This window comes from Vombatus ursinus, unplaced genomic scaffold, assembly GCF_900497805.2.
Source record: "Vombatus ursinus unplaced genomic scaffold, bare-nosed wombat genome assembly UNPS02009132.1, whole genome shotgun sequence".
NCBI classification, from domain to species: Eukaryota; Metazoa; Chordata; class Mammalia; order Diprotodontia; family Vombatidae; genus Vombatus; species Vombatus ursinus.
This window is the reverse complement of record NW_020948910.1, coordinates 8,235,293-8,248,480: the sequence shown is the minus strand read 5'-3', so window position 1 is coordinate 8,248,480 and position 13,188 is coordinate 8,235,293. Positions and strand designations below refer to the sequence as shown.

The following is a 13,188-nucleotide window of genomic DNA, read 5'->3' as shown; positions in this document are numbered from 1 at the left end:
GGTCATCTAACATTCACTGACCTGTTAGCGGTTTTTCTGACTTTCCAGATTTCAAACACCTTCCCTCCAACAAGCACTTTAACATATCCACTCTCTCTTTTTCAGCTTCCTTTTGTGTGTTGTCCTCCTTCAGTAGAATGTGAGTTCCTTGAGGTCAAGGATTCTCTCTGTGTCTTGTATTCATATCATCCTTTCTTAACCCAGTACCTGGTACAAAGTAAGTTCTCAATAAATTCTTGTTAACTTTCCTTGCAGAAGAGACACCAGAGATCTAGGGAGCAAGCCTATGAATGAATCATACTCCATGAATGACCTGCTTGACTAGACCCAGCTGTGAATTAACCCAGAACCTGAAATACTGTGACCTGTTAGCGAGAGAGTGGCATACATCTTCTCCTCTGTACCTAGCAGTTAATATGGGAGAATGATTGCAGCTACCACTTTAAGGATAAGGAGGGATGATGGTAGCCACCACTTTAAGTTTAAGCCCGATATGCCTAGGGATCAAGATTTAGAGGCAAACTTTCATTGATTTAGGGAAAGGGAAGAAGCATTTTTGTAATTTTATTCTTGCTTTGTTTTTCTGTAAATATCTCTGTAAAAACCAGTTGATATTACTTGTTCATCAGTCATTTTGAGAATATACCAACTGCTTAAATGACATGGGGAAGATAGTAACTGGGCTTGGAACATGGGAACTTTAACCCCTCTTAGAAACTTAGTACTCTTAGGACCCTGAGTGGAGACAGATTGGAGTGTATGTATCAGTCATGCTCTCAGGGAGTGACCTGCACACGAAAGTTACGAAAGTTAGTCCAAAGACTGACTACACATTAAACACTTTTTTAAAATAGCATATTGTGGGAGCTGCTGTGAGATTTCCTCAGCCACCATGGCTTTAGCAAAGCAGGGCTGTTCAGCCGCTTCCTATGTAACAAGGGAAGTTGGGGGTACAGGGGGTTCCACAAGCAACACCTGAAGGGTCTATCTGCTCTGCCCTCTACTTCCCCAGTCACCAGCATGACCCCTCCCAGCCACTCCTCCAAGGAGTCCCCCACTCTAGTCACTCCTGTAGGGAGCCCCCTACCCTCCAGCTTTCCAGGCACCCCTGCAGGGACCCCCATCCTCTCTCTCTAGCCAGCCACCCTCTCCCCATTCCAGACACCATCTCTACCCTGTGGCTCTCCACCACCCCTCCAGGGATGCTCCCTTCCTCATAACCTCATCAGCTAAGCCACCACCACCACCCAAACCAGAGACTGCCCTCCCCCCACCTTGACCAACCCCCTGGAACTACCCTATCAGTTGGTCAGCTAACCCTCCCAACTACCTGCTCCACAAGGAATTCACCATTCTGGATTTAGTCCTCTGAATATCCCCCATAATCAACCCCCAACTGGCCCCAGATACCACCCCAGTTACTACTGACCTGGTCAGCGATTCCTCTCTCCCTTCCCCCCCCCCCCCTACCCCCGCCCCCCCTGGGACCTTTTCCCCCAGTGACCCCCACGATCTGGTTTTTGGCACCCCCCCCCCAGGAGCCCTCCTACCATGACTGCCCTCCTCTGACTACCTTCAACCTCTATGACTTAAAAAAACAAAACAGAGGCTCTCAGGTGCCCCACCTTGATGAATCACTTCTTGAAAATCTTGAAGTAAGGTCTTTAGGAGAGAGAAGCTGCTGGATTGTAAAGTGAATCAAAGTCATGATTATACAATGAAGATATTTAATGACCTATCCATGGCCCCATACATCTTCATCCTCTTCTTATCTAAATCATTGACAGATCTAAATTTCAATATCTTCCATATAATAACCAGCTGGGAGGCTCTTACTATGTTTTTTTGTTTGTTTGTTTGTTTGTTTGATTTTTGTTCCTCCCACCCTCCCCCAGTGCTTCACACAATGCATTTGACATTCTCTAGGTATAAGGTATTTAGCAGGATGTCTGGTCAATGCACTGCAAGAAAAAAACAGCCTGGACTACAGATAACTGGGCAGGATATGCTTTGTGTTCAGATTGCTGGGCTCTGTCATGATCTAGGTCATGGACCATTTTCACACATGCTTATTCCCCTTGCTTGCCCTGAGTTGAATTGGAAGCATGAAATAGCTTCAGTCAAGCTGTTTGAGCACCTGGTTAATGTCAATGGAATTGAAACTATAATGAGGAACTATAGGCTTATCCTGGAAGAAGATATATATTTTATCAAAGGACAAATGCAGGGACCTCTTGATTCAACACAAGAGAGTTCTTTGTGGCCACATAAAGGGTGACCTGAAGAGAGAAAACCAACAACAAAAACAAAACAAAACAAAATAAAAAACAACAACAATGACACTTTATGAGATAGTGGCTAATAAACACCATAACATTAATGTGGATAAATGGGATTATTTTGCCATCTTCATTTTTTTAATATTCTTAGGGATTGCCACCATCTTGGAATTCAAAATAACTATTAGCACTTTATTAAGTTTGCCTCTGTATGTGATGTAGAAAACAAGAAACATATTTGCAGCGGAGACAAGGAAGTTGGAAATCTATATGACATGTTCCATATAGGCAACTGTCTTCACTAAAGGGCTTTCCAGCATAAAGTTGGCAAAATTATTGAAACAATGATTACACATACCTTACTTAAAGCAGATCCCTACAAATAGAGGGTACTGGTGGGGGAAGGGGAAGTACAAGCTTTCTACAGCATTTGATCATATGGGAAACTTACACATAACATTTTTTTCTGGAGATTCTGCAATCTACTGATCACAAATTGGCTGAAGTGGGAGACATTTTAAAGGAAGTTGAATGTTGTAAACTATACAAGTTTGTGGCCAACCAGTGAAAAAAAAATTAGAATGGAGGAATATGATCAACTTCCAAAAGATGTTGCTGCTTCTATACCAGAAGGCATAACCCTAAAAATTGAACTAAAACCTTAAGATTTCATAGTTGCTATTATCAGCATGGATTATGGAATGAAAGAAAAAAAAATCTTGTTGATAATGTTCACTTCTATTACAAGAGTGATTGAAGTAAAGCAGTCATGATTACAAAAGATCAAGTTTCACAGCTTCTACCCCAAAAATTTGCTGAACAACTTATCCAAGTACACTGTAAGAAAATAGATAAGCAAAGTTTAGATTCTGCCAGTAAATATTTTGTTCAGTGGTGAATTAAAAAAAACAAAAACAAAGCAAAACAAAATAAAAAATTCACCAAAATACAGGCTATGTTGTAGCCTCAACACTAATATCTAGGAAACCAAGTTGGAATCCCCTGTACGGAGGCCAAAGTCCAGATCACAATAGAGTTCCAAACCCAGAGCCAATTGTTTGGGAATTGACTAATAGAATAGGAATGTCCACTCACTGTGTCCACATGTCTGCTTCCTATAAAGGGATCTGTCCAAGTTACAATGCTGCAAGAAGGCTTAAACATACCTACCATCTATTTCTTGGCTTCTTCAAACAAAGCTATTCTGCATATCTCTCAATCAAAAGTTGATCAGAATGTAAATAAATCACAAGGTTTTTTCTTTCAATTTAACTTGGGGAGCTAAGAGCTACAAATAGGGGAATTTTATGATAAACAGTAACAAATAACACAGCAATTTTAAATTTTTGGTTACAAAGAGCAATTTTATAGGAGGGAACAGGAGGATCTTATATCAGGTAGGTATATAATCTGCAAATTGCAGAAAAAAAACATAAATCTTTTTCTTACTTATTCAGAATTGGCTTGGTATCTACAGCTCTTTATTCTTTATATTAAAAAGGCCATTATTTTATACACTCAATTCCTGTGGGAGGAAAACTATCTTAAAACATTTATGGAAAACCTACTTGATTGACTTGGTATGTTGCCTCCTGTTTGTGGGATGGAAAACTGAAGCTGTCCTGCCCTCCCTTCTTAAATCCCTTAGATTTATCTGAAGCAGAATCCTTTAGAGGCATGGGGCCCACCCTGGCCCTCCAAGGTTAGTGCATGCCTTGATGAAAGGTACCCTACTTCACCCTACTAGTCTCCTGTAGATCTGAGAGAAGGCAAGTATGGAGTTGGCACTGGGGAGAAAAGTTGTTTCTAGGGGAAAAGCATAAGGATTCAAGGCATATTATTCCAAATCAAACTCATCTCAGAGGACAGAATAAAGTGGCATTTGTAGATCCCTGTCTGATCAGTCCCTCACCAAGCTAAACCAAGACTCTAACACAGGGCAATGTTGCCAATCAATAGCTGTTCCACCCTTAGCTAAATGACTTCTCTCTTTCTCAACAGATTTCATTCACTCTTATGCCTGAATAAACAAGACTATAAGAAGGCCTTGCTATGAAAAAGCAAACAAACAAACAAAATCATACTTTTCCGAGGTATTGCTCTGATGGCAGAGTAACTTTTTGCTGCCTCAACAAAATAGACCCAGTTAAGACATTGCTCAAGTGAAAGGACTAGACTTTGCTGCCACCCTTATGACTTCCTTGGTGGCTTTCAGGTGAAGCCCAATGTAGAATTTCCTTTTTCCCAGGGTGCCCAAAGTAGGGATGGATAGTTAAAGGACCCTAGGCCCCTGCTCATTCTTCACCATACATATCTACATGCCAATGCAGCCTAACTAGTCCAGGCTCTTATTTAGTCTAGGCCTTGCTGGCAAGGGAAAAGGGGAGTGCAGGCCACATCCCCAAAGCAGTTGTCCTCAGACATTTCCAGACTGTTGTTTGGGAGATAAAATCTTCCATGCCCTTAAAGACAAAAACCTCCTTCTTGAAAACTTCCATCATCCCCCATCTGAAGCAATCTTTGCTTTTTTTGATTCTTTGTGGCACTTTATATGCCTTTCATGTTACCTTATTGTGTTATATGCTGTACTGTAGTTGTGTATGCCTCCCTTGCTAGATAATAAAGTCCTTGGGAGGAGAGAACTTGTCTTACTGTCTTTATACCACCACCAGTACCTAATATGGGGCCTTATACACAATAGGTGCTTAATTTTTTTCTTAAATTGAATGAGATCACAGTGTGATCCGCTTGTCATCCACTTGGCTTGATCTTCAAGTGGATGGTCCCCAGAGGCCTGAATGGGCAGCCTTCTTTCCCCAGTCTAGTGAGTGGTCAGGCTTTCAATTCTAAGATCAAACCAGAAAGAGATTAGAGGCATTCACCAAGTGGATATAGGATTATATCTCAAAAGCATGGAGAAGCTGGTGGTTTAGTGGATAAAACACTGGCCCTGGAATCAGGAGAACCTGAGTTTAAATGTGACCTCAGACTAGTTGTGTGACCTTGGGCAAGCCACTGAAGCCCAATTGCCTCAAAAAACAAAAACAAAAAGCAACTGAACAAGACTTGAGGATTATCTACATATTATCTTCCCTCAGAATAGATGATGTTAGGTTGATTTAGTTAATTGAAAAAGAAAATGCAGCCCCTGATATACTTCTCCTTTTTATATTATATATATATATTATATTATATATATAGTTATACATATGTTATATTATATTATATATTATATGTAGTTATATTATTACTATTTATACTATTATACATATACATATATAGTTCTCTTTTTTATATTATACAATATTTATTTCTTATATGACTTTGGATGAATCAATTTGTTCAGTGACAAGAGGAAGTGGGATGGGTGGGAGGAAGTTGACCAAAAAAAATGAGGTTTTCAGAATTATTGTACTGTATAGATGCTTTTTATTAAGATTGTGTACCCAGAATCAAGGGCAGGAATGTAATAGCAAAGATTGTCTTATTTTTGCAAAATGCTATTGTTGAATCATGTTTGATTCTTGAACTTTATATCCTACTGCTATATCATTGTTGTGCACACATTGGGGAGGTAGGGGCAGAAGATCAAAATCTGCTGTTTGCATTCTTGTCCTGTTGAGGCAGATGTACTTTATTTTATAATGCTTGCCTCCCTGCTTAGGCTACTAGGTCTAAATTTTACTTAGGAAACATTTCTGATGTTTGTATGCAGACTTTAGCATCTCTGCTACTGGAATTATATAATATTCTCTTAATAAAAACATTGCACTTTAAAAATCAATTACTGTGACAGGTGTGGAAAAATACTGCAATAAATCTTTGTGAATGTATCTTCAAAAGCATATTATGGCCAGCACAAATATGGGAAAGTTGCTGTCAGTTCAATGGATCCCAGATTCGGGGTAGAGGTTTAACAATTGAATGTTAATATGCCATTATTAAAAGGAAAGGTGCTTAAAAAAGTAAACAGGAAAGAGAAATCATAAGGGACTTATTAAAGTTGAACTGTTTATATTCCTACATGGAAAGATGATGTGTGTAGCTTAAGAGACTTTTCTTATTATTAAGGTAGCTGGAGGGAATATATATAGACAGAAGGCACAGGGTGAGTTGAATATGAAGGGGAGATAAAAAATAAAATTAAGGGGTCAGCAAAGAATGTACTGGGATAAGGAGAAAGGGAGAGGTAGAATGGGGTAAATTATCTCCCATAAAAGAGGCAAGAAAAAGCCTTTACAGTGGAGGGAAAGAGGGGGGAGGTGAGAGGGAATGAATGAACCTTACTCTCATAAGATTTGGTGTGAGAAGGAAATAACATATATATTCAATTATGTATGGAAATCTCTCTTACCCTATAGGAAAGTAGAGGGGAAAGGAATAAGAGGAGGGATGATAGAAGGGAGAGAAGATTGGGGGAGGGGGTAATCAGAAGCAAACACTTTTGAGGAGGCACAGGGTCAAAGGAGAGAATAGAATAAATGGGGGGGCAGGATAGGATGGAGGGAAATATAGCTAGTCTTTCACAACATGACTACTATGGAAGTGTTTTACATGACTACACATGTATAACCGATACCAATTTGCTTGCCTTCTCAATGAGGGTGGATGGGGAGGGAGGGAGAGAATTTGGAGCTCAAAGTTTTAAAAATGAATGTTAATTGTTTTTACATGCAACTAGGAAAAAAGATGCACAGGCAATGGAGTATAGAAATCTATCTTACCCTACAGGGAAATAGAAGGGGAAGGGGGAAAGAGAAGGGGGATGATAGAATGGAGAGCAGATTGCAAGAAGGGGTAATCAGAATGCATGCTGTCATGTGGTAGGGGGAGGGGAAAGATGGGGAGAAAATTTGGAATTCAAAATCTTGTGGAAGTGAATGTTGAAAACTAAAAGCAACTAAGTAAATAAATGAATAAATAAAAAATTTAGGTGATACCCACATTTGCAAAGATAAAAAAAATATTCAGATCAATTAATGAAAGTGAAGGGGGGGAAAAGGAACCATGCTTTCTCTGATATAATGTTTACACTTCTAGTCTGCACTTAATATTATAAAAAAAAGTGTGAGTCAGTACAAAGTAGTAGATACAGAACTGATACTGAAACCAGAAAAAATCGTGTCTAAATTCCAATTTTTTCACTAGTATATGTTATGGAGATGTTGCCAACATGTATTGGTAGAGGAAATTTCCACACTTTGAAATTCCCTGTAACAATGAAATCAAGTTTCATTTCCTATCTCTACTCAAGCATTATGGAAAATCTTTCTGTAAACAATGGAGATAAACCAAAGAATGTCAGAAATGGAATGAACTTTGAGGGTTATCTAGTCCACTCCATAACTACATAGGAAGTCCCCTTAACATCCCAGAAGACTGATAATCATGTTTCTACTTGAAGACATCTTGTTTGAGGGAATCTGGTACTGCCTGAGATATCCCATTCCACTTGTGGACAGCTCTGATTATTAAGAATTTTAGCCTTACATCAGACCTGCATAACTTGGCAGAAGGTAATGGCCAAAATTAAAATAGGCTAAACCTCTTCTGGCCACAGATAGGTTTTAAGAGACAGACTGACTCTTGACATGGTCATATGAGTCATGGTTGGTTTCCATGGGTCATATGACAAACAAGACAGTGTGCAGTGGCAACCCACCTGCCAACTTACAAGATCAGCAACAATAGTGACTAATGGAAGGAAGGTTAAGTTGGGCATGGACAAAGCACTTGTTACATCTTTACTTTCTTTTACATCCTCTACATTTTTCAGAGGTCGCCCAAAATCCTTTGAAGGGCTACAAGTGGCCTGTGATCCATATGTTGTGCAGGGCTTATTTACCTCAAGACAAACAATACTTCAAACCATACTTCCTGTTTCCTTCCTTTGGGGCAAAGTGAAGAAACTAAACTGTCTTTAAAACAGTGCATCTTTACAATACATTTTCTTTACTCCATGGTAAACATTTATAGTTCTTTCCATTAGACTTTTTTAAATTTAATTTATTTTGATTTATCAACAATCACTTCTATAAGCTTTTGAGTTTTTAATTTTTCTCCCCCTCCTTTCTTCCCCTCCCCAAGACAGTGCACAATCTGATATAGGCTATACATATACATTCCTATTAAACATATTTTCACATTAGTCATGTTGAAAGGAAGAATTAGAACAAATAAAAAGAACCACAAGAAAGATGACATAAAACAAAACAGAAGAAAAAAATAGCAAATAGTAAGCTTCAATCTGCATTCAAACTCCATAATTCTTTCTTTGGATGTGGATAGTATTTTCTTGGAGATGTCTTAGCTCCTTGCATTGATGAGAAGGGCTAACTCTATCAAAGTTAGTTATCACACAATGTGGCTGTTACTGTGTATAGTGTTCTCCTGGTTCTGCTCACTTCACTCAGCATCAAACCATACAAGTCTTCCCAGGTTTTTCTGAAGTCCACCTGTTCATCATTTCTTATAACAAAATAGTATTCCATTACATTCATGTACCACAACTTGTTCAGCCATTCCTCAATTGATGGACATCTCCTCAATTTCCAATTCTTTGCCTCCACAAAAAGAGCTGCTATAAATATTTTTGTACATGTGGATCCTTTTCCCATTTGTATGATCTCTTTGGAATACAGCCCTAGAAATGCTATTGCTGGGTCAAAGGGTATGCATGTTTTTCATAGCCCTTTGGGCATAGTTCCAAATTGCTCTCCAAAATGGATGTATCAGTTCACAACTCCACCAACAATGCATTAGTGTTCCAATTTCCCCACATCTTCTCCAACATTTATCATTTACCTGATTTGTCATGTTGGCCAATCTGATGGATGTGATGTGGTACCTCAGATTTATTTTGATTTGCATTTCTCTAATCAATAATGATTTAGAGCATTTTTTTCATGTGACTATAGATGGCTTTAATTTTTTCATCTGAGAATTGCCTGTTCATATCCCTTGACCATTTATCAATTGGGGAATGACTAGTATTCTTATAAATTAGACTTAGTTCTCTATATATATTTCAGAAATGAGGCCCTTATCAAAGACACTTGTAAAAATTCTTTCCCAGTTTTCTGCTTCTCTCTTAATCTTAGTTGCACTGGCTTTGTTTGTGCAAAAGTTTTTGAATTTAATGTAATCAAAATTATCCATTTTATATTTCATAATGTTCTCTATCTCCTGTTTGGTCATAAATTCTTCTGTTCTCCATAAATCTGACAGGTAAACTATTTCTTGCTCTCCCACTTTGCTTATAGTATCAGTCTTTATATCTAAATCATGAACCAATTTTGACTTTATTTTGGTATATGGTGTGAGATTTTGGTCAATGCAGTATTCTTTTCCAGTTTTACCAGTCGTTTTTGTCAAAAAGAAAGTTCTTATTGCAGAAGATGGGGTCTTTGGGTTTATCACTGATTACTGTGCCTTGTGTTCCTAACCTATTCCACTGATCCATTACTCTATTTCTTAGCCAGAACCAACTAGTTTTGATGTTTACTGCTTTAAAATACAATTTAAGATCTAGAACGGCTAGGCCACCTTCCCCTGCATTTCTTTTCATTAGTTCCCTTGATATTCAGTACCTTTTGTTATTCCAAATGAATCTTGTTATTATTTTTTCTAGCTCTAGAACTAATTTTTTTTTGCAGTTTGATTGGTATGGCACTGAATCAGTAAATTAGCTTAGGTATGATTGTCATTTTTATTATATTAGCTCAGCCTACCTATGAGCAACTGATGTTTTTCCAATTATTTAGCTATGACTTTATTTGTGTGAAAAGTGTTTTGTATTTGTGTTCATATAGTTCCTGGGATTGTTTCAGTGGGTGGACTCCTAATTATTTCACAATGTTTGCAGTAACTTTAAATGGAATTTCTCTATCTCTTCCTGGTGGGCTTTGTTGGTAATATATAGAAATGCCAACGATTTGTTTGGGTTTATTTCATAGCCTGCAACTTTGCTAAAGTTGTTTATTATTTCAAGCAGTTTTTTTACTTGATTCTCTAGGATTCTCTAAGAATATCATCATATCATCTGCTAAGAGTGATAGCTTTGTTTCATCTTTGCCTATTCTAATACCTTCAATTTCTTTTTCTTTTATTGATAAAACTAATATTTCCAATATGACACTGAACAACAGTGGTCATAATGGACATCCTTGTTTCACTCCCAATCTTATTAGAAATGCTTCTACCTTATCCCCACTACATATAATGGCTGCTGAAGGTTTTAGGTAGATACTACTTATCATTTTGAGGAAGACTCCATTTATTCCTATGCTTGCTAGTGTTTTTAATAGGAATGGGCGTTGTATTTTGTTAAAAGCTTTTTCTGCATCTATTGAGATGATCGTGTGGTTTCTGTTAGTTTTGTTGTTGATAGGATCAATTATGCTGATAGTTTTCCTAATATTGAACCAGCTTTGCATTCCTGGTATAAATCCTACCTGTTCATAGTGTATTGTTCTTGTGATATGTTGCTGTAATCTATTTGCTAATATTTTATTTAAAAATTTTGCATCTATATTCATTAGGCAAATTGATCTATAGTTTTCTTTCTCTGTTTTGACTCCTCTTGGTTTAGGTTTCAGCACCATATTGGTATCATAGAAAGAATGTGTTAGGACTCCTTCTTTGCCTATTTTTCCAAATAGTCTATATGGTATTGGAATTAATTGTTCTTGAAATATTTGATAGAATTAGTTTGCAAATCCATCTGGCCCTGAAGATTATCTCCTAGAGAGTTCATTGATGGCTTGTTCAATTTCTTTTTCTGAGATGGAGTTATTCAAGTATTTTATTTCCTCCTCTGTCAATCTGGGCAATTTATATTTGTATAAATATTCATCCATTTCACTAAGATTGTCAAATTTATTGGCATAGAGTTGGGTAAAATAATTCCTAATTATTAAATTAAATTAAATTTCCTCTTCATTGGTGGTGGATTCACTAGTTACATTTTTGATACTGGTAATTTGGTGTTCCTCCTTTTTTTTTTAAATTAAATTGACCAAAAGTTTTTCTATTTTGGTGTTTTGTTTTTTTTTTACATCCAACCAGCTCTCAGTTTTATTTATCAGTTCAATAGTTTTCTTAATTTTGATTTTACTAATCTCTCCTTTGGTTTTCAGTATTTCTAATTTGGTATTTAATTGAAGATTTTTAATTTTTTTCTTTTTCTAGTTTTATTTTTAGTTGCATGCCCAATTCAGTGATCTCCTCTTCCTCTCTTTTGTTCATGTAAGCATTAGAGATATAAAACTTCCCCTAAGAACTGCTTTTGCTGCATTCCATAAGTTTTGGTATGTTGTCTTATTATTGTCATTCTCTTGAGTTAAGTTATTAATTGTTTCTATGATTTGTTGTTTGAACCAGTTATTCTTTAGGATGAGATCATTTAATTTCCAATTACTTTTTAGTCTATCTTTCCATGGCCCTTCATTACACATAATTTTATTGCATCATGATCTGAAAAGGATGCATTTAATATTTCTGCCTTTCTTCATTGTATTGTGAGGTTTTTATACCCTAGCATATGGTCAATTTTTGTGTATTTGTCATGTGCTGCTGAGAAAAAAGTATATTCTTTTCTATCCCCATTCAATTTTCTCCAGAGGTCTATCATAACTAACTTCTCTAAAATTCTATTCACTTCCTTAACTTCTTTCTTGTTTATTTTGTGGTTAGATTTATCTAGTTTAGATAGGGGGATACATACATCCTTGCAGATTTATGTTTTGAGGCTGCAAGATGTTTCTCCACCTAGGGCTTTCCCTCTTAGAGTTGTTCTTCACAGTGTTTTGCTGAGGCACTGGGAGATTTGGTTACAGAGAATGCCATGGAATGTGGTAGTTTTCTGAGCAGGTTTCCATTGGTTCCCCTGCAGGTCCTGAGGCACTTTGGGGTTCTGGTGTTGGTGCTTGCCTGCTCCACCACCTGGGGTTAAGGATGTCTTCCTGGTATGCTGATGTGGGACTTTCCACTAGCTTGCTGGGATATCTCCTGTTCAGTAGTGCTCCCTCCTCCCCTAGGGGAAGAGAGGCCTTTTCTGTTAATCCCTCAAGCTTCCTGGACTACAGAACTGGGGCACTTAGTCTTTCTGCTGGTTCAGCTGTTCCAAGGTTTTTTCTGGGATGATATTTTCTGGGCTTTCAGAGGTTAATAAGGGCAGGTGAGAACAACCTACTTCTTGCTCCACCATCTTGGTTCCCAGAAGTGGAACCTCAATTAGTCTTTGAATGGCACAGTCTCCCACTCTGTTGCCATCATTTAGATATACTTCCACTTGTCATGCTTCTTTCTAAAATGTGGTGGTGACAAGAACTGAATACAATATATCAGATATGATCTGACTAAGGGAGAGTCCAGTGAGACTATTGTCCCTGGATGTCATTACTTTCTTAATATGGCTTAAGATCACATCAGATTTCTTTTTTTCTCTGACCTATCACACTATTGATTCATATTGAAAATATTGCCTATGAAAAACCCCAGCTTTTCTTTTCACAGAAACTGTTCTCTAACTATACCTCCCCACCCCATACTCGTAATTTTTTTTTTTGAAGCTTAAGTAAAGAACTTTACATTTGTCAAGTCACTGATAAGCATTTAAGTATAAAAGCCAAACATGTTGCTAAGGATATTGCAATGTATTTCTTGTATTGTGTCACCTTTCTTTCTTTCTTTTTTTAACAGATATATTACTAGGGGTTAGCTGTTGGAACTCAAGTGTAAAATTGAACATATACTAATTTTATGCTTTCCCTTGCTCCCAGGTGGAATTAATCTAAAAAACATGAAAACTGATCACTGAACTAATGACTCTAGATGAGTTAATTTTATGTAAATCCTAAAGGATTCTACAATTAGGAATGGGTTTGATTTCAACTTCATTGTTCATTTT

The 13,188-nt window shown here is 37.4% G+C and overlaps 1 pseudogene; it reads left to right on the top strand.

Annotated features, from left to right (window-relative positions):
* Window positions 1-892: 892 nt before the first annotated feature.
* On the top strand, window positions 893-3,177 carry LOC114034841 (annotated as a pseudogene).
* Window positions 3,178-13,188: the final 10,011 nt, after the last annotated feature.